The sequence below is a fragment of the Acomys russatus genome, chromosome 4, assembly GCF_903995435.1.
Source record: "Acomys russatus chromosome 4, mAcoRus1.1, whole genome shotgun sequence".
Lineage (NCBI taxonomy): Eukaryota > Metazoa > Chordata > Mammalia > Rodentia > Muridae > Acomys > Acomys russatus.
The window spans coordinates 5827961-5849616 of NC_067140.1; the positions used below are offsets into that span (position 1 = coordinate 5827961).

The 21656-nt window shown below is 50.7% G+C and overlaps 1 protein-coding gene across 1 annotated transcript in view; it reads left to right on the top strand.

Moving 5' to 3' along the window:
* Nucleotides 1–21656, top strand: part of Epb41l1 (erythrocyte membrane protein band 4.1 like 1) — a 125428-nt gene that overhangs the window by 12211 nt on the left and 91561 nt on the right. The window contains exon 2 of the mRNA XM_051143639.1: nucleotides 4477–4525. The gene's annotated coding sequence lies outside the window, so the exon portion shown is untranslated. The remainder of the gene's footprint in view (nucleotides 1–4476; nucleotides 4526–21656) is intronic.

Genomic DNA, 21656 nt, shown 5'->3' on the forward strand with positions numbered 1-21656 from the left:
TGTGGCTACTGAGCATTACCAAATGTGGCTAGTGAGGCCAAGGAGCCGAATTTTAAATTCTGTTAGCTATTTCATTTTATTTATCAATTAGACATTTAAAGCAATACTCCATTCGGTTGCAGACAAGCCCCTATGAACGTTTGGGAAGTGAGATTTGTGAATGTAGTTTTTTCAACTTTAACAGCTAAATACTTGAAAATACATACTGGATTTAGAAGACTTAGCATAAAAAAAGATATCTAAATAGTTTACATTGATTACATGTTGGCATTTACATATTTGTTAAATTGTGGCTAATTAAGTTTTTGTATTTTATGTATATATTGCATTATTTTTTAAAAGATTTATTTATTTATTATTATGTATACAGAGCTCTGCCTGCATATACACCTGCAGGCCAGAGGAGGCTATCAGATCACATTATAGATGGCTGTGAGCCACTATGTGGTTGTTGGGAATTGAACTCAGGACCTCTGGAAGAGCAGTCAGTGCTCTTAACTGCTGAGCCATCTCTCCAGCCCCGTATATATTGCATTATACCTTGAATTTATGTATGTCTTAGTTTGGGTTTCTATTGCTGTGATAAACACATTGACTAGAGCGACTTGGCGAGGAGAGGGTTTATTCGGCTCTCACTTCCACATCACTAAGGGTTCATCCTTGAAGGGAAGTCAGGACAGGAACTCAAAACAGGAAGGAACCTGGTGGCAGGAGCTGCTGCAGAGGCCATGGAGGGCTGCCGCTTACTGGCTTGCTCCTCACGGCTTGCTCAGCCTGCTCTTTTAGAAAACCCAGAACCACCGGCCCAGGGACAGTACCACCCACAATGGGCCAGGTCCTCCCTCATCAATCACTAATTAAGAAAATGCCCTACGGACTTGCTGCAATTTTATCTTACGGAGGCATTTTCTTAGTTGAGGTTCCCTCCTTTCAGATAGCTCTAGCTTGTGTCAAGCTGACATAAAACTAGCCAGCACATCTCTCTCTCCTCCTGCCCAGGGCTCCCCAGTAGCTGCGTGACGGCAGGCACCTGTCACCGCGCCTGCCTTTCATCATCTTTCTGCTGGACAGTGTTGCTATAGCTTGAGTTGGACATATCCCAATAGCAATGTAAGACTCTGTAAAAATGAGAGTTACTTGAGGAGATTTGAGGAGTCGGAGCAGGCCTGGTATTGCTCACCTCACCTCCAGCCCTGAAGGGATGGACGCCTGCTTCTTTGTGAGATGCTGCCCTAGATAATCCCATGGCCTCCAGGGTAACATTTTTTTTTTCTCGTTTTGGCCATGCCACTTGCCCTGTGTGACACTGGCTACTTTACTCTGCTGAAGCTTAGTCTGTCATCCCAGGAAGCGCCTAGCATAGTTGGCACACCTGATTCACATTGGCAGTGGCTGCTGTTGGCACTGATCGTGAGGACGTTGCTGCCACCGCCACATCCGCCGCTTGTTTTGCTGTTGTTCTTGTTTGTTTGTTTGTTTGTTTGTTTCGAGACAGGGTTTCTCTGTGTAGCCTTAGCTGTCCTGGACTCGCTTTGTAGACCAGGCTGGCCTCGAACTCGCAGCGATCCACCTGCGTCTGTCTCCCAGTGCTGGGATTAAAGGTGTGCGCCATCTACGCCCAGCTCCGCCAGTTGGGTTTTGCTGTACTGCCTGTTTGGCGGAAGAATGGACCAGAGGGAAGCAGGAGAGCTGGGATGGGGAGTTGGGGACCTCACAAATGGCTTACCTTTGGGGGACCCTCTTTGCGTCTCCCTTTATGGCAGTGATCAGGCGAAGATAAGTCCCCATTTTGCAGATGGGGAACTAGTGGCCTTGCCAAGGGAAACTTCCTAGCCGCATAGACAGAGCGCAAGTGCAGGGCTTCCCAGCCCTGTTGTAGTGATTTCAGGGCCAGTGTTAGGAGGGCATCTTCCCTCAAGGTTGTTGTGGAAGACAGGAGCAGGTCAGGAATGGCATTCTTGGTCTCGTGACACAGAAGAGGGCTGTCCTAGTTTGCCTTCTCTTGCTATGATAAAAACCATGACCAAAAGTGTTTGTTTGGCTTACACATCCCAGGTCACAGTCCATCTCTGAATGAAGCCAGGGCAGAAACCCAAGGCAAGCTCTGAAGCAGAAACCATGGATGGGTGCTGCTTCCTGCCTTGCTCAGCCTGCTTTCTTATACAACCCAGGACCGCCTGTCCAGGGGTGGCACCACCCACAGCGGTCCTCCCACAGCAGTCCTCCTACAGCAGTCATTAATGAAGAAAATGGCCCCTCAGACTTACCACAGGCCAATATGATGGAGGCAGTTCTTTCATTGACATCCCTTCTTCCCAGATGACTCTCAGCTTGTATCAAGTTGACAAAAAGCCAACCAGCACAGTGTCTTCTTTTTTTTTATGTGTATATATGTGTGCATGTTTGTGTGTTTGCACATATTTGGAGGCTAGAAGATAGTCTATAGTGGTATTCCACGGACGCCATCCTTTCTCTCTGTCTCCGTCCAACTCCGCCCGCCAGCCAGGGTATCATTATACATACAACCTTGGCTTTCCTGGATCCTGGTCTTTAGAATGTGCTGATCTTGAGCTTGCAGTGATCTTCCTGCCTCTGGCTCTGGAGTGCTGTGGTTACAGGCTGGCACCCCTTCCCCGGCTCCAAGAGAGTCCTTGCACTGTGTAGAGCTGCTGTGCCATTCTGGAGCTACAGAGCAGGAAGGGAGCAAGGAGCGTAGAGATGTGACAAGAACAGGCTGGGATCACAGCAAGATGGCGGCCAGTTGGTGCTTCTGTTTATTTAGATCCAGCCCTCTGCTCACCCTTGGCAGGACTGTGGCCTTCTCTCCTGTCTAGTCCCCAGAGAGGGCTTCTAAGAAAGAGGCTTTTGTTCCACCAGCAACTTCTGTTTTCCTCTTAAGGTAGTTGTACATGAGGGAGATCTGGGGCACATGCGGACGTTGGTGCTCTGGGGTGGGTGGTGCACACAGCCAAGGCTGCCTGATGTCATTCCTCCCCATTCCAAGCCCTGAAACCAGAGCGTCTCTGTAACCATCTACTTTGTGGATAGCACAGGGGACCACAGGCTTTCTCACTAAGGAGGGCTGGTCAAATTCCTCTCCTGAAGCTAATTTTCCCTGTGACCTTAGGCAGGCCATTTGGATTTTTTTTTTTTTTTTTAAGCCTCATTTTTCTTATGCAAAAAAGCAGCAATAAAATAGTGTACAGACAACCTAGGAATTAGCTAAGAACCTGGGCCCAAGCTCTGTGGTGTGGGGGCACACCTTTAGTCTTAATATTGGGGAGGCAGAGGAAGGTGTATCTCTGTGAGTTCAAGGCCAGCCGGGTCCACACAGTGAGTGTCAGGCTAGTCAGGGCTACATAGAGACACCTTATCTCAGAAGAAGAAGAGGAGAGAGAGGGAAAGGGAAAAGAAGAAGAGGAAGAGGAAGAAGAAAAAGAAGAGGAGGAGGAAGAGGAAAAGAAAGAGGAAGAAGAAGAGGAAGAGGAAAAGGAGGAGGAGGAAGAAGAAGAAGAAGTGATGATGATGATGATGATGGCGATGATGGCGACAGCCTGGGTCCTGCAGCCTAGTGGCCAAATGGCAGTGTCGGCCCTGCCACTCATTATCGCAGCCTTCAGTGTGTCAGCTCACTCTCTGGAGCTCCTGGCTTTCATGTGTGTGTGGCCTCGTCCTCTCTGATGGACGGACCTCCCCATAGGGTCATCTCCTCTAACCCCCTGTCGGTTCCAGAAGCTGACGCTGCACTCACACCTTCTCTAGATTAGGAAGGGGAGTGACTTGCCAGACCACAGAACTCCAGAGCCCATGTTCATAAACCACAATCTATTTCCCGCCTGTTCACTATGTTCCTAATGACGCGGAGACACAGAGACCAGTGCTACCGAGTGTGTGAGCCTGAGGCCTCAAGTCTTTCCTTCCAACTGCACTGCCCTTTGTGTGCCAGGCTGGGCCTGCAGTGGAGCTCAGGGAAGACGCAGAGGAGCATAAGCCCGATGAAGGCGGTAGACCAGAACTGAGCACTAATGTCAGAAAGGCCCTGAGAGATGTCTCAGCCCAGCCACATTTATGTCCCAGATGGGGAAACTGAGGTAGAACAGTCAAGTGGAGGCAGTGATGGGCGTTCTTTTCCCTGGGGTGCCAGAAACCACTGGACTGATGTGAAAGAAAGCCCTGAGTGTCTCTTGAGTCCACCCACTTTGCCCCCTCTGTGGCTGGCCCAGCCTAGGCTCCCTCCCCCTCGTTAATTCTTCCATGGTTATTCTTGACTTTTTTCCAGTCCCTTCTCCAGCCTGTGGCTTCCCATCGCCCTTAGAATGGAGGCCCATCCTCACCTCCATGCCCTGGAGATTCCCCTCCTGCCCTCAGGCTCTCTGTTTGCTCTCTGGCCTTTCTGTTCAACAGGTTCCTCCGACCCTCCTGTGTCAGCATCACATGCCGTTTGCTGAAGGGGCTAACCCTCCCTTCTCATTCCAGGTGCCTAGCTGAGGACGTCCTCCCCACGGAGCCAGTGTGCCGAGGAGGGGTGAGTGTTTCCCAGGCGGGCTCCCCGCTTCAGCTGAGGTTGGGCCCGAGGCTCCAGATTGTTCTGGTGTACTGCTGGGGCAGCGTGAGGGTTTGTCTAGGCCTCAGGTTTCTGCTGAGGCTGACAGTGGGGACAGTGCCGAGGCTGTCCCTGCGGATGCTGAGGCTGAAGTGTTCCTTCCCTAAGCACACTGTCGATACATGCTGCCTGTGCCACGTGCCCACCAGGGATGGAGACAGCAGACTGGAAGCCAGATCTAGTTGGATCTGCAGGCTGTGGGCCCTTGCTTTCTTTTGCTCAGCCACTCCTGGGTATAGATTAGACAGGTCAGAGGACCGCTCTCTGCATCGCCATGGAGCACAATAGAGCCTCATGTTATGTTGGTCCTAGAATTGTGTATCCATGGTCCAGGCAGGCGGTGGGGGACCCAGGGTTGGGGTGAATGGCATTTGTTAAACTTTCTGCTAGGAAAACTAGGAAAATGAATTTTCTTTCTTTTTCCTTTCCTTTCCTTTTCTTTTTCTTTCTTTCTCTCCTTCTTTCTTTTTAAGATAGGTTTTTTGTTTGTTTGTTTGGTTGGTTGGTTTGGTTTTTCCAGACAGGGTCTCTCTGTGTAGCCTTGGCTGTCCTAGACTCACTTTGTAGACCAGGCTGGCCTTGCACTCACAGCGATCTGCCTGCCTCTGCCTCCCGAGTGTTGGGATTAAAGGTGTGCGCCACCATGCCTGGCACTAAGATAGGTTTTTAAGGGAAATACTCATTGGACATAAACTTCAAAGAATTTCAACAACACAAAATAGTTAAGTGGGTTGTAGCCCCTATTGAAGTTGAGGTAAGGCTGGAAATTATAGTTGGCTAATTCCTCAGGCCAGGCAATTCCACAGACCTTTCTTTGGTTTAGATGCTTTGAAATTCGTTGGCCTGGCCAGGCACAGTGACACATGCACAGACTCCTAGCACTAGGGAGACTGAGGGAATGTTCCAGGCCAACACAGGCTACCAAGAAGGCTTCAACTCACAAAACCAAAATAAACAAACAGAAAAGAGAAAACAAAAACCCTGCTGGCTCACAGCAGGGTGAGGTTACAGAGAGGACAAATGCCAGTGACCTACATTGATTGAGAAATTGCAAAGTCACATGCCTATGTGTCACTGTGGGGTTGTTAGTGGGCAGGCCTGCCCGAACTGCAACGTTATTCTAGTATCTTCTGGTTTGGGTTTGCATGGATGTTAGGTGTGTGTGTGTGTGTATACAGGGGCTGTGGGGGAGGGGCTGGCGGTGGTGTTGAGCCAGGCTGGGGCAGGTAGAATGAATGGCTAACAAAGCCAGAGTGTCTTATCCCTAAGTAGTGGGGGCAGGGGTGGTTTTAACTCCATGTAAGAGGAGCGATTTGGCTCTTTCCTGCCAGCACTCTGGGCCCCATGGAGATCTCTGGGCAGGAAGCACTAGAAACAAGGAATTCTCTGTCCATGGCCAGGGAGCAGCCTGGATGAGGAGGTGGATTAGGAGTTCCCCGGAGGGGGGCCTGCCCAGCAGTTGCCTGACGTTAGGGCAAGCTCCTGTGTGCATGGGGAGGTGGGGGCACAGTACAGGGAGGTAGAGATCTGTTCATGCATTTATTCCTCGCCTTCCTCAAGCTCTCCCAGGAGCCAGGCTCGTAGGCAAAGCAACTCTGCAGGACTCAGGGGGGAGAGAGAAGAGACCGTAGGTATTGGCCACCGGCTGTTTACTGAGGGAGCCAGGAAGTGTATGAGGGAGTTGATTTTCACAGGCAGCCTGCTGCAGTGGGGGCCACTGGCCCACAAGTTAAGCCTCACATACTGGATATATTATCTCACTAAATTACATCAGCCCGGCAGTAGGGGAGGAACTGTTATTGCCCCATTTGCCAGAGGTAGCAGGCTCAGAGAGGAAAGCTGCTCCCCTCCAGCGTCACAGGGCCAAGAAACCACAAAGCCATAGCCAAAACGACTGTCATCCCTGTGCCTTCCAGAGCGGGATGAAGGTGTGCAGCTGTCACTATGACACAGTGTACAAATTGCCATTGAGAGGGACAGGCAAAGCCCAGTGGGAGTTCTGAGGAGAGAGATCAGCAAGGAGGGGAGCAGGGGGCCTTGGACCCGGGTGAATGGAGCTGGGATCTGAATATTTGACTCAGCAGGAGGAGCTCTCCATAAGGGAGTGCCTGAGCAGTGACAGGGAAGGGAGGAAACAGCAGTTCTTAGGTTTCCCCAGGACTGGAGAGCTGCAGGCAAAGGTGGTGGCCTCTGGCCATGTTTTCAGCCCCTTCTTCCCATTCCGTTTATTTAGTACTTGAAAGAGATACCCAGTTGCTTTCCCTCCCTCCAGATAGGGGGAGGCCAGCTCCATCCGCATGGTGGATGCTCACTGGTAGGCTTTGGAATCAGCATCCCTTCCTCCCTGCCGGGGGGGTGAGGTGGGGAGAGGGAAAGTATCCGCCATTGGTCCATTGCCTAGGGTTTAGACCTCTGAGGCCAGGCCAGGGTGGCTTTTGGTAGCCTTGCTGGAGAGAGGGCTCCCTAGCCCCGCTCTGGATTACAGGTATCAAAGACCCTGGGAGAGGCCTCTCTCACTGTTGCTTATACTGCATAGAGAGATGGATAAGGCCCCTAGAGGCCTGGACTTGCTCCCCCTAAAGTGTCTCTGCGATTGAGAGAACTGAGAGATGAGTTTGCTTTTAGCGACAGTCACACTTACTGAATGGGACTTAGAGCATTTTAGGTCACTATTGCCCCCTTCTACAGACAAGGACCCTGAAGCTCAAAGGAAAGCACTGGCATGTCTTTGTCACAAGCAAGGTGGCTGTGTCATTGGCTTCTGAAGGAGGGACGGACTCAGCAAGGAAGCCTGCCCTCCCTCCCCGCCTCCTCACTCCAGCTGCCTACACTGTTCCCCAGCCTCTCTCCCATGTACTGATAGGTCTGGAACGGGGCGGGGGGGCAGGGGGGAAGAGCATTTAGGGAAAGCCCTGAGCTCAGAAATGATCCCCAGATCAGATACAGCTCAACTATCCTGGATCCCTCCCAGGTCTCCGGGTCCTTGGTTTCTCTGATACTTCTCTGGCTTACATCAGGGCTAGAGTGGAAGTGCCTTAGATTTTCTGCTATACAGCTTCAGTCTCTCATATCTCCCCTCTCTCTTTTCTCTCTTCTCTCTTCTCTCTCTCTCTCTCATTTTCCTCCATAATCCTGGAGTACAGGAAAGCAAGTGTTTTGTTTTTGCTTGTTGGGATAGGGTTTCATGGATAGCCCAGGTTAGAGCTCAGGATGGCCTTGAACTTCTGACCCTCCTCTGTATGCCTTTTGAGTGCTGGGATTTCAGGCATGCACTGGCTGCCCCAGATTATGTTGGGCTAGGGGATTGAACCCAGGCCTTTGCACATGTCAAGCAAGTGGTGCTGAGCCCTAGCGTCAATCCTGATTGTCCCTTTGTGTGGGTGGCTTCACTGGGGCCCAGAGAAAGTGAATGACTTATCCAAAGGTACACACTTCCCAGAGTAGAGCCAGACTTCGGTGCTCAGGAATCCAGCTCTTTCTTCCCATTGCTGGGAGCTTCTGAAATGTTCTCTCAGCTCTTCCCCACTGCCTGTACTCTCTCCTTGATCCAGGTGTGTGTGTGTGTGTGTGTGTGTGTGTGTGTGTGTGTGTGTGTGTGTGTGTGTGTGCTTGCGTGCTCCCTTACTCACATGTGCATTTCATGCCTCCAGTCCAGAGTTGCTCACACTTCCTGAGATCTGCAGCATAACACCTCCTGTATTTTTATTTATTTATTTATTTAGTTTTTCAAGACAGGGCTTCCCTGTGTAGCCTTGGCTGTCCTAGACTCGCTTTGTAGGCCAGGCTGGCCTCAAACTCACAGAGATTTGCCTGCCTCTGCCTCCCGAGTGCTAGGATGACAGACGTGCGCCACCACTGCCTGGACCTCCTGTATTTTTAGGTTGCACAGCTCCAGCTCCAACGCCCTGCTTGTTCCATCTTAGCCGATGTAACAGGGCTGGGCTTCCTTCTGACAAGCTGAATAAGAGTAGCCACTTGATGGGGGTGGGGGAGTTCCTTCTGTAAGATGCTAGAAGCATGGGTTCCAGCTTGCTATCCAAGGAGCAGATGGGGAAATCGAGGCTAGGATCAGCACAGTAGCGCCATCATGTAGCTAGAGAGGCACAGCTGGGAATAGGCTGGGCTGGGGGCTGATGGAAGCTGGCTTTTCTCTGCACGAAGCCAAGACTTTGTCTCTCTGAGTGGAAGTAGGTATACTCTATAAGATGGTGTATGTTGGATGTTTACTGTGCGCTCCATTTTGTTCCCAGAGCAATTTTGCTAAGGGGCTTTGGGGCTTCCCAGAAAAGTAGCACCTGGTATGAGCCAAAACCAGAGGTTTGGGCTTCTGAGAGCACTGGGGGCTCTTGCTAAGCATGGCTGGGGTTACGGGTGATGGTTGTGCAACTCTGTAAATACACAAAGAGCTTTTAAGTTATGCTTTAAGGTGATAAGCTTATGGCAGGTGAATGGCCTCTCTTTCTCTCTCTTAAAAAGGAATAACTGGGGGTGTTGGAGAGATGGCTCAGCACCTAAGGGCACTGCTGCTCTTTGTAGGACCCTGGTTAGTTTCTTGTACCCACATGGTAGCTAACAACTATCCGTAACTCCAGTTCTTAACTCTGGTTCTAGGGGATCCAATGCCTTCTTCTGGCCTTTGAGGGCACCAGGCATGTGCACAGTGCACATACAAACAAAACACTCATACACAACAAAATAAATGCATTTAAAAAAAAGGATAGTTTGGATTAGGCCATACCCCGCATGTTAGGGCTCAGTGGATTTGTTGAATCAATGCATTAGTGAGCAGCACATCTTAAAAACACGTTTGTTGCCTGGCATGGTGGTGCACACCTGTAACCCCAGCACTCGGGGAGGCAGAGGCAGGCGGATCACTGTGAGTTTGAGGCCAGCCTGGTTGAGTCCAGGACAGCCAAGGCTACACAGAGAAACCCTGTGTCAAAAAAGCACGTTTGTTCTTCATAGCAGCCTCGAGAGAAGGTAGGACGAGAACAGCCCCAGTTAACAGGGAAAGAAATGGAGGCTGGGGAAGATGAAACAGCTCATCTGGAGCAATTTTGAGTTTTATAGAGTTGGCATAGGTGTCTTCCTCCCCCGTTTAACCTTTGCCTCACTAAGGCTTGGCCAAATACTTTTTCTACAATTGCCACAGCCACTGGGGATGTGCCATTTAACATGAACAACTGTCTCTCTTTTCTAGTAGTCTAGAGACTCTGACAGAAAGCCGAGATAAGGTGGTTGGTGCTGGGAGGTGCACGCAGGGACTGTGGGTGTGGGTACTCAGGCCTGGAAGGACAGAAAACACAGCCCCATGGCCGGGCTGGTGAACAGTGGACTGGTCCCAGTCACTTGAGACTCCGTCGTGTCCTCTTCAGCGGTTACTGTTGCATGAGTCAGTGAAGTGACCACATTAGCTCAGGGGTGAGTCCTGCTTTGGCTGCTGGGAGTTGCTTTGATGTGATGGCGGCGTGCTTCTGCCTCAGCAGTGGATCACAGTTGATCTCGGTGCTCCGTCGCAGCAACTTGGGCCTCCTTCGCTGCTGTGGGTTGCCAGGAGATGCTTGTTTTCCTCGGTGCCTTGAATTGACCATCTGTGGCCTGGAGTCAGTGATGGTCCTTACACAGGCAGCTCTGCTTACTTCTGTGCCTGGTGCACAGTAGCTGATTCTTACTGTGTGGTTGAAACCACGATGATGGTTGAAAATCAGATATTGGGGTCTGATGGGGCCAGCGAAGGCAGTGATGGCTGTGTGATTGCTGGTAATTTCCATACACCTTTGGCACTTGGCAGTTCACAGACAATGTGCCCCAACCATCACTGTGCACGCTCTTCAGAAGAGTCGTTAAGAGAGGTGACAGCATCTCCATTGTGCAGATGGTCAGGCTAGTTGCCACTCATGGCTTTGGCTTGGGTCTCCCTGCTTTGAAAACTGCCAAGGTGCTGAGGGACCTGCTTGTGGGAGCAGCACAGCACCATAGATCGGGCTGGTTTTTACCCTGGTTTTTACTTTGTGAATGTTGCAGAGTCGGTGAGCACAGAGTGACAGAAGCACACGCAGGCTGGAAGTCCATATGTTCAATGTGGTTGGGGCAACTGCCTCCCAGGCTTTGGGCCCAGGATCTGGGGAACTCTGAGCTCATGATGTCTTTGCTTGTTCCATAACCAGACAGCGCTGAGTGGTGGTGGCGCATGCACCTTTAACCCCAGCACTCGGGAGGCAGAGGCAGGCAGATCGCTGTGAGTTCGAGGCCAGCCTGGTCTACAAAGTGAGTCCAGGACAGCCAAGGCTAACACAGAGAAACCCTGTCTCGAAACAAAACAAAAACAAAAATAAAAAAGGAAACCAGATAGCTTTCAACACCTAGATTCAAAATTTTCTTTTCTTGTCTATTTCCTGCTTTCCCACTCTGGACCCTGTAGTTGTGTCTGGAGAAGGACAGTCTCCACTTGCTCCTTCGTTGAGCATTTCCTGTAGAAAGTGAATGCTGTGGGTAAACACATGCTGTCTTTATGTCCAAGAATTCACGTGCTTGGGGCCTGGAGAGATGGCTCAGTGGTTAAGAGCACTGCCTGCTCTTCCAGAGGTCCTGAGTTCAATTCCCAGCAACCACATGGTGGCTCACAACCATCTATGATGTGATCTGATGCCCTTTTCTGGCCTGCAGGTGTACATGCAGGCAGAGCACTGTACACATAATAAATAAATAAATCTTAAAAAAAAAAAAAAAAAAAAGAATTCACGTGCTGGCCTCCTAGCTCTGGGTGCTGGCTTTAAGGTGGGGCTTCTGGGGGTGAAGACTCCTCCCTCGTGAGGGGTGTGCCTGCCTGCTCTTATGAAAGATCCTGGAGAGCCTGCTTGTCGTTCTGTCATGTGGGGACATGCTGGAAGAAGGTGCCAGCTATGTACCAGAAAGTAGAGTCCTTACCAGACACTACATCTGCTGCCACCTTGATCTTAGACATTCCAGCCCTTGGAAGTGTGGGGAACAAAGCCAGCTGTTGATGGTATTTTTGTATAGCAGCACTCCTCAGGGACTGGCAGTACCTGGCTGGTACAACGAATAGAGCTTTCTATCAGTCTCTGCTGGTTCCCGGGGTACAGTGAGGAAGGGGTCTCTTGGTTCCTTGGTATGAAGGGTGATTTTGAACTTGGAAAAGTGCCTCTCCTCTGAAAGCTGGTGGGTTCTGGGAAGTCAGTCTTATGCCGTGGCCCCATCTCTGCCATGGTCCTGCTGTGTAACCTTAGTCTAATCCTTGCTTGTCTCTGGTCTTCTCCTTATCTTTCACACAAGGATTTGGGTTGAGATAGGAGGTGGTCCCTCGCATCTGTGAGACATGCATGCTCATAGGAGGCCAGCCTTTCAGCAAAGTCTTTCTTGCCCAGCAGATGCTTCTTGTCCCACGGGGCCTGAGGGTGGTTTCTGTCATCTTTACCACCTTCCCTGCCTTTCTCTCTTCTTTCTCCGCCCAGTCTCTGGTTCCTTGCTCAAGTGACACAGCCAGACAGTTGGCTGACTGTCCAAGCAGCATGGTGTGTGCGTGTGTGTGTGTGTGTGTGTGTGTGTGTGTGTGTGTGTGTGTGTGGTCGGGGGAGGTCCTGGTTGGTCCCGATGCAGAGCATTCCAGTGTTGGAAAGTTGAGTACCTGACCCCAGGCAGTGCAGGGACCTCTGGCCTGGGCTAGCATGTCTGGGAGGAGCCTCTTTGAGTCCTTCTGGTCCCAGACTCCTGCTGTGCGCTGCCTTGCCTGCTCCTGCAGCTCTAGGCTCTGCCATTTGGCCCTGGCACCAGGACTGGTTCGGCAGGTTTCACCACACCTGTGCGTGTGTACATGTGCAACAGGAGGCTGGGCTTGGGGCAGGGCAGGCCAGAGGAAGCTATGCTGCCCTGCCCTTGACCTCCGCCCTCAAATCCCAACCTCCCCTCAGCTAGCTTTTCTACCTGGGCTGGGCACTTATTTCCTCAGCCTGACCCTGTGGGTAAGTCTAGTACTTTCATGGGTATCAGTCTCTTAATCTGTAGGGCTTTGGCCTCAGTGATCTCCAGTCATACTCTGCCATTCTAACTAGAGGGTCGGCAAGTCTCTGTGTTCTTGGACAAGCTGTGAAATATTGATGGTCCTAAGTTCTGAATGGGAAAACAAAAGCCTCACCTTTCACTGGCTTCCTGCAGATGCTAGGATCGGCTGGCGTCCCAGTGAGTGTTTAGTGTCTCTGGGAAGTCGCTTCTTTCTGTACTGTGACCCTTTCAGAACAGGGGAGGGCTTTCCTTAGGCCCTTCTCCTCCCCACTTCCCCAGTTCCTAATGGCCAGGAGCCAGGCTTTCTGAGCATCTCCGCAGGTGCCAGGTCCTGGTCTGCAGCCAACCCAGCCGCCAGTTCATGGGTAGGGAGAAGCAGCCCATCTTTGCTGCAGCCCCGCTGTGTGGCTGAAGTAAGCTGGGCCCCCTCACGGGGAGGGAGAGCATACACACAGGTTGCCTCCCCTGTCCTCAGAAAAACGTAGGTTTGGGTGATGTATAGGTTGGGAGAAGAAATAGGAATGAGAAGAGGATGCTCCCGGCCGGGGATCAGGAGGCTGGTAGAGAGAGGAAAAAACCGGAAACTCATGTTGACCTATCGTCTCCCCTGTGCTGGCTCCATCGGTTGCTTTGCATATATTGCACACTGACTCCTGTCCAAGTGGTGGTGGCCAGGGAAGCTTTGTAGAACACCTGGCCTCTTCACTGCCTCTTCTGGCCTTAGAAGAGACTTCAACCTTGCCATGAAGGTGCCAGAGAAAGGAGCTCCCTGCCCCCATACACAGCATTTCTTCCCTTTGGTCACTTAATTGAGCCACAGCAGTTTTCTCTTTGTTCATTTAACGAATTCTCACCTCAACCTTTATATAGGTTGTTCCTGTCACTTAGAATTCTTTCTCTGACTCTTTTTGTTTGTTTGTTTTTGAGACAGGGATTCTCTGTGTAGCCTTGGCTGTACCGGAACTCCTCTGTAGTACAGGCTGGCCCTGAACTCTGTCAGAGAGCCTCTTGCCTCTGCTGTGAAGTGCCCCGGCTGCTTACTCTGGCTCTTTCTGGCCTTGGCTCCTTACCTTCTTTTTAAAAAAATATTTATTTATTTAGTATTATGTATACAATGTTCTGTCTGCATGCACACCTGCAGGCCAGAAGAGGGCATCAGTCACATTACAGATGGTTGTGAACCACCATGTGGTTGCTGGGAATTGAACTCAGGACCTTTGGAAGAGCAGGTGGTGCTCTTAACCACTGAGTTATCTCTCCAGTCCTGGCTCCTTGCCTTTTATGTCTCAGCTTATTTAATTTCTCCATCTGACCCACCCCACACTGCTTTCTCTTTGCCTTCCTCCCAGTTTTGAGGTGATAGGATCTTGCTGTGTAGCTCGGGTTAGCCTTGAATCCATGACCGTCCTGCTCAGACGAGGGGTTACAGACATAAACTACCATACCCGGTTATCACCACATCTCAACCCTGTGCTCATCACAATTTATGGTTATTCATTTAATATTTTATGTCAGTTCTTTTTTTTTTTTTTTTTTTTTTTAAGATTTTTTTATTTAGTATGTGTACAATGTTCTCTCTGCAAATACAGCTGCGGTCCAGAAGAGGGCACCAGATCTCATTATAGATGGTTGTGAACCACCATGTGGTTGTTGGGAAATGAACTCAGGACCTTTGAAAGAGCAGCCAGAGCTCTTAACCTCTGAGCCATCTCTCCAGCCCTTCAGGTCCGTTCTTAACTTTACACTGTACAACACAATATAGTAAGCACTTGATGGAGGGGATGAGAGCTCTGGTGGGAGCCTGGCCTGCAGCATCACTCTTAGCAGGTGCTTGAGAAATGGCGGCTTTTTTAGAGGCAATTAACACGGAAGAAAGCTTAATACCCACTTGTGCATGGTGTGAGGGTGCAGCGTCAACTGCGGCTGGGAAGCCAGGCTAGCATTGGATCCTTGTGGTCCCCGATGCCCAGCTGCGGTTTACAGTATCTGAAGAGCGGTGCCCAGAAATCGTTGCTGATGGAGCTGGAGAGACAGCTCAGGGGTCAAGAGCACTTGCCATTCTTCCAGAGGACCTGGGTTCAGTTCCCAGCATCCACATGGCGGCTCATAGCCATCTGTAACTGCAGTTCCAGGAATCCAGTGCCTTTTTGTGACCTCGGTGGGCAAAATACTCATGCACATAAAATAAAAAAAGATAAAGATAAATCTTTTTTTGTTTGTTTGTTTGGGGTTTTTTTTTTTTTTTTTTTTTTTTTTTTTTTTTTTTTGGTTTTTTGAGACAGGGTTTCTCTATGTAGCCTTGGCTGTCCTGGGGTCACTTTGTAAACCAGGCTGGCCTCGAACTCACAGCGATCTACCTGCTCCCGAGTGCTGGGATTAAAGGTGTGTGCCGGCTAAAAGAGATAAATCTTAAAGAAAGTTATCACTGCTGGCCACTAAGGTAACTGCACAGCTCTCTCTCTCTCTCTCTCTCTCTCTCTCTCTCTCTCTCTCTCTCTCTTTAAAATATTTATTTATGTCTTTTATGTTGTTGAGTGCCATATTTGCATGTATGGATGCATGATAGAAGAGGGCATCAGATCCCATTACAGAGGGTTGTGGTTGTGAGTCACCATGTGGATGCTGGGAATTGAACTCAGGACCTTTGGATGAACAGTCATCTCTGCAGCCCCTTGGACAGCTTCCCCCACTCCCCTGCTTGCTTTTTTTTTTTTTTTTTTTTTTTTTTTTGAGACAGGGTTTCTCTGTGTAGACCTGACTGTCCTGGACTTGCTTTGTAGACCAGGCTATCCTCGAACTCACAGAGATCCACCTGCCTCTGCCTCCCCAAGTGCTGGGATTACAGGTGTGCACCACCGCACCCTGCTCTGGACAGCTCTCGTGAAAGCCTAGGTGCAGCCGCTCTCTATTCAGAGGCTCCACGCTGTACTATGGTGTGGGATGGATAGAGGTAGACCTGGAGAGGGACAAGCTAGCCCCTCTCTGATGTGGCTTTGCCAGCCCAGGAGGAGAACACAGTGGGGCACATGCTGAGAGCACTCTGGTTCCGGTAGTTCCTGTGGTATTCTTTTTTTTTTTTTAAAGATTTATTTATTTATTTATTATTCTCTATATAGTACTCTGCCTGCATGTACACCCACAGGCCAGAAGAGGGTGACAGATTACATTTTAGATGGTTGTGAGCCACCATGTGGTTGCTAGGAATTGAACTCAAGACCTCTGGAAGAGCAGTCAGTGCCCTTAACCGCTGAGCCATCTCTCCAGCCCCTCCTGCAGTATTCTTGAGGGGCAGATGATAGGGCGACCTAAGGAGTTGATGCTTTGATTGATACCCAACCCCAAAAGGCCTGTGCAGCATCTGCTGGGTTCATTCACAGCTCTGGGTTTGCTGCTCTGTCTGTAAACGAGTTGGTGTTAGTGTCTGCCTTCCAGGGTCCGGGTAATGGTTGGAGAGGTAGTGCAGGCAAGGCCAAGCAGAGAAGTGGCGTTTCCTGGGCTCAGTGGGGGGCAATCTGGGCTCTTTCCTTCAGCAGTTCACTCAGAAAGGGGAGATCGGAGGAGAAAAGAGTATCTTTGTTAGGGTTACTATGGCTGTGATGTGACCAAAAGCAACTTAGGGAGGGATGGGCTTATTTCACACACAGGTCCATACAACGACACTTCGACATCAAAAGCAGTGGGGGCAGGAACTGAAACAAGGTAGAAACTTGGAGGCAGAGGCCATGGAGGAATGCTGCTTACTGGCTTGCTCCCCTTGGCTTGTTCAGCCTGATTTCTTATAGAAGTCAGGACCACCAGCCTAGGGGTGGCCCCACCCACAGTGGGCTGGCTCCTTCCCCCATCAGTCACTAAGAAAATGCCCTACAGCTGGGTCTTATGGAGACATTTCCTCAATTCAGGAATCTTCAAATAACCCTAGCTAGTGTCAAGTTGACATAAAACTAACTAGGAGTGAGAGGTAACTATGGATGCAAAGGAGAAAGTGAGTGAAGGGCCTTAAACAGGGTGAGGTTTTAGAGTGGCCTGAGTTTGCAAAACATGCTAGGGGCAAAAGAAGGAAAGTGCAGTAACAGGGGGCGGGGCAGTATCCTGTTGGGCTCCTGGACCAGGAGCTGAGGTTGGGAGCAGGATCCCCTGCAGGGCACAAGGCTGGGAATGAGTTGAACAGCCTTCAGGAAGGTGACGGTGGCATGGATTGGCTGAACCTGGCTGAGGACAGGAGTGAGGATCAGCGGGAGACGGTGCCAGCAGACAGGCTGTCGGTACTGGGCTAACCTCAGGTATATGAAAGTAGAAAAGAAGAGACAGTTTAAGGAATATGAGGGAGAGTGGGTGAGCAAGGGGGCCAACTCTGTGGAGGAAGGGAGGAGAAGAGGCTGTGGGGAACTGCAGGGCTCCCAGTGGCTGGCTGAGGGATTGTGGTGAGAATGTGGACATCTTGTGGGTCTTGATGGTCTGTTCAACTTTCTTGGCTAATGAGATGTTTCTTGATAAACCCTGTTGTTCTGACTCTTTTTGTAGTCAGTTTAAAAAAAAAAAAGTGTGTGTGTGTGTGTGTATATATCTGTTCTTTCTTTCTTTCTTTCTTTCTTTCTTTCTTTCTTTCTTTCTTTCTTAAAGATTTATTTATTTATTATGTATACAGAATTCTGCCTGCAGGCCAGAAGAGATGGTTGTGAGCCACCATGTGGTTGCTGGGAATTGAACTCATGACCTTTGGAAGAGTAGTCAGTGCTCTTAACCTCTGAGCCATCTCTCCAGCCCTCTTTCTTTCTTTCTTTCTTTTTTTGGTTTTTCGAGACAGGGTCTCTCTGTGTAGCCTTGACTATCCTGGACTCGCTTTGCAGACCAGGCTGGCCTCGAACTCACAGCGATCCGCCTGCCTCTGCCTCCCAAGTGCTGGGATTAAAGGTGTGCGCCACCACGCCCGGCCTAAATTTTATCTTATTACTTTATGAGTACTTGCTTCGCATGTATGTCTGTCTGTGTACCACACGCATGCCTGATGCTCAGCCTCTGAGCACTCATGTTTGTTTTTTGGAGACGTGGTCTTAGGTAGCCTGGGTTGGCTTTGTACTTTCTGGAAAACCAGAGTGACCTTGAGCTCTGTCCACATCCTGCAGCCTCCACCTCCCAGGTTCATTTTACAGGCGTGGGCCACCCTGCTTGGCTTTGCTCTGGCTCCTGATGTGGGAAATCCTCCCCCAACCCCCCGAGTGATTGCCTCCTCCTCTGGAGTCAAGAGAGCCCTCCATGGAGACACTCCACATGGCCTGGAGACTTGGCAACAGAGGAATGACCGTTTGGCTAGTAGGTGGCAATGCTGGGACTCTGTTTGGAAGCCATTTTTCAGAGTTCATCAGTTTCCTTCCAAGTGTGTAGAGCAATTCCACTTAGCAGAATGCTTTGTGTGATCCAGGGCTCTGGATGGGGCTGGGCAACTTTTCAAAGGTGGCGGGCATGAGGCTGGTGCCTGCCCACTTCTTTTTATTCTATTTATTTACATTTTGTTTTGGGCTTGTTTGTCTGTTTGTTTTGAGGTAGGGTTTCTCTGTGTAGTCCTGGCTGTCCTGGAACTCACTCTGTAAACCAGGCTCGGTCTTGAGGTCTGCCTGTCTCTGCCTCCCAAGTGCTGGGATTGAGATTAAAGATATGCGCTGCCAACCTGCTCTCCTTTTGTTTTTTTAAGAAGTGTGGGCTAGCAACCCCAGGTCACAGATATTCCAGTTATTTTCCCCTCAAGGACAACCGGGGTAGGGGTGCAAGAGAAAGGGGAAGGGCATGCTGAGATCCAGGTGGGAATCAGCACTGGCCCTGCCTTGGGGAAGAAGGCTCAAGGGATGGACTGATGGATAGTTGTCGGTGAAAGACTGAAGAGAACTCACCACTGTCCTCCGACTCTTAGGCCCATCTGTCCTCCCCTCTGGAGATGGACCAGTCACAGCTGGAGTTCAGGAGTTAGAACAGAAAGGCCAGGGGAGAAGAGTCTAGTTGGTGGTGGAATCCTGTCCACATCCCCTCCTCCAGCTGTTCCCTCCTAAGGAGAGGCTTTTGTGTGTGTTGCCAGGGGAACCAAAACTTTCTTCCTCCTTCAGAGCCCTGATTGGCTGCTAGCAGAGTTTGGGCATTGGTGAATGGAAGGGTCCTTCCTTCTGCCCATGCCTTGCACAGAGTGAGCGAGGCTGGGGTCCCCGTGAAGTGCTGTGTTGGTGTCTGGGCTCCCTTGTTTCATTTTCCCCAGGAAGCAACGCTCATCTGGTTCCAAGAAGTATAATCCAAAAGTTGGCGGGCTTGCCTTCTAATGCTGTTTTCATACACTTACTCTCGGCCTCGAGGAGGTCCCATCTCCCCCACTGGGCCTCAGTTTCCCTTCCTAGAAAAATGAAATATCTGGGATAAAAAGCCTTTGGTCCTTCCAGCTCCCCCTCTTCCCCAGCTGAACAGCTCAGAACCTTCTCTTCTCTGGCTTTCCATGGTCCTCACCTGGCCTCTATCAAGGCTCTGGTCCCATTCTGTTTCATCGGTTCCCCTGTAGGAAGCAGATCAAGATGTAGCGATGGCATGTGCCTGGGGAGCCAGAGGCCGAGAGGATGACATTAAGGCCAACCTAAGCTTCATAGCAAGACCCTGCCTCAAAACTCCAGCCAGGGGCTGGGGTTATAATTCAGTGATAGAAAATTCAAGCCCTGAGCTTGATCCTGAGCACTGCGAATGAATGAATGAATGAATGAATGAATGAATGAATGAGACTATAGCATTCACTATTTTGTGTCTGACCCCCCACCCCCCATGGCAGTTGTATTCTCTGAAGTCCCTCCTGGATGTCCCCAAATCCCACAGCTGTACTTGTCAGCTTGACCCAGGCTCAGGCTAATAAGCTAAGGAATACTGAACCATCGTTCTGAGAGCTGGCTGGGCGGCGTGCAGTGAGGAACTTGTTGGAGCAGGAGGGGCCCAGCTGTCCTGGCATCCAGGCCTAACTTGCACAGGGTAGATGATCTTGGGAGGTTAGCACGGCTGCGGTTTCCACATGGACAATACAGGAATACGAAGAGCACCCATCAGGGTTGTCGTCGTCAAGGCGAACAAGTTGGCAACTCTAATACCTCTCTCTGGTGTCTCTCCCATCAAAGGCACGGAGAGGAGAAAGCCTGGGCTGGGGAGCAGTCCTCAGTTGCAGGACCTGTGGTGACCCACGGCTGGGCTTAGGGGTTACTCACTTCCGGAAGAACCGAGAGAGGAAAGCGTTGCCTTGTGTTGATGGTGTTGGACGTGGGGAGGCCTGTGTTGGAGCTGATGTTTGATCCCCAGGGACCTCATTCAGGACTGCTCAGGTGCACCGAAAGAGGAGCCAAGCGACGACAGTGAGCTTCCTGCTGGCAAATGGGTAGCCGAGGTGTCACTGGCCTTATCTTGGCCTGGCCAGGCTTACTCTCACAGGCTGGCCTGCAGGGTGACCTTCATCTTCAGGCTGTGGAATTCAGTACACACAACCGTCAGTTGTCTTAAAATGGGCTTAACGGGGGACATCTGGGAGTGACTCAGCCCTGTTTCTTCTTGACTCACCAGATTGAGGGTCAAAGGTGGCTGCAAAGGCCATTGGCCTTCAGAGCATGGTTTGGGGTTGGACTCTGTGGCCCAGCCTCCCACCACCCCTCTGGGCCCGCAGCAGCCGGGACTTGGCCAGCGTCCATCTCACATGTAGTGGGCAGCAGCAACGGGACACTGAAGTCAGGCAGGATGTGCTGGAGGACCTTGCTCTTGTGTTGAGGTTTGTCAGTGTGGGGAAGGAGGTGAGAGGAAGGGGAGGAGAAGAAAAGAGGCTGGCGTGGGTGAGTGGGTGGGTGAGTGGACGCTAGAGTACCTGTAATGGGGAGGTCCCTCTGAGCACACAATGTAGCTTACATTAAGGGCAGAGTCTCATGTCTCATGAGGCTGAGGGATGGGCCAAGGAGTGAGTGTGCGTTTGTGTGCTGTTGGCTTCTCCCTAGGGGAACATAAATGATGTGACTGTCCTGGAGACAGTAGTGTGTTCCACATAGGGCCTATATCGTCATAGGCCCTTTTCTGTGCAGCCAGCTCTGTTTGTCTCGGGGTGGGCATTGGGTAGCTAGGTGTGGCAGTTCATCTGGGTGCTGTTTGGTTGTTTGGAGATAGGATTTCTCTGTGTAGCCCTGGCTGTCTTGGAAGTCACACTTTAGGCCAGGCTGGCTGCAAACTCACAGAGATCTACCTGCCTCTGCCTCCCAGGTGCTGGGATTAAAGGCATGTGCCACCACCAACCACCTGGCAGCTCGGTTTGTGTTGTAAAGGCCATTCCTGGGGTCTATACTGGTGGGGTCCCTTTCCCAGACCCCTGAGTGAGGGAGGACTGGAATGGGGGCTTTAGTGTCTTCTTGGCATCTGGCTTGATCATGAGTGCGGGTGGGGACAGAGAGCAGGTGTCCCCAGTCACAGTGACCCATTCACACTCCCTTGGCAGCACCCCTTGCTTGGTCTCCAGAACTCGGCATCCATCTTTCTGGCTCCCTCTGGCTCTCCCTGCATCCTTCTGGCCTTCTCTCTGCTTTCTGCTCCTCCTCTTTCCTCATCTGCTCTGTGTTGGGGCTCCTTGGGGCCTGACTGCTGTTATTGCTGTTTTTCTAATTCCTAATGAAAGTAATAACACAGTATTGAGAGTTCGGAGACCAGGAGGAAGGCGGGGGGGGGGGGGGGATTACTCCTGAGCGTCGCTGGGAGTTTGGTGTGTTTCTTCCCAACTCTTTCTTTTCTGGTTCCTCATAGAGCTGCAATCCCGACTGTGCCCGTCCCCGTGGTATTACTGAGTGTACCGTTGGCACACAGTGGACATATCCCTTTTCCTGTTGATGGCCTTGCAGGTTGTTTGTAGTTGTGTGGGTAAACAAGACCCACCAGGAACATGCTGCAGAAACTATTCTTTCTATTTTCACAGGAGGGCTCTTGGGATGGGGTTCCTGGAGGGGAATTCTGGGGCAGTGGCTGTAGATGCCAAACACGGTGACTTGCCATACCG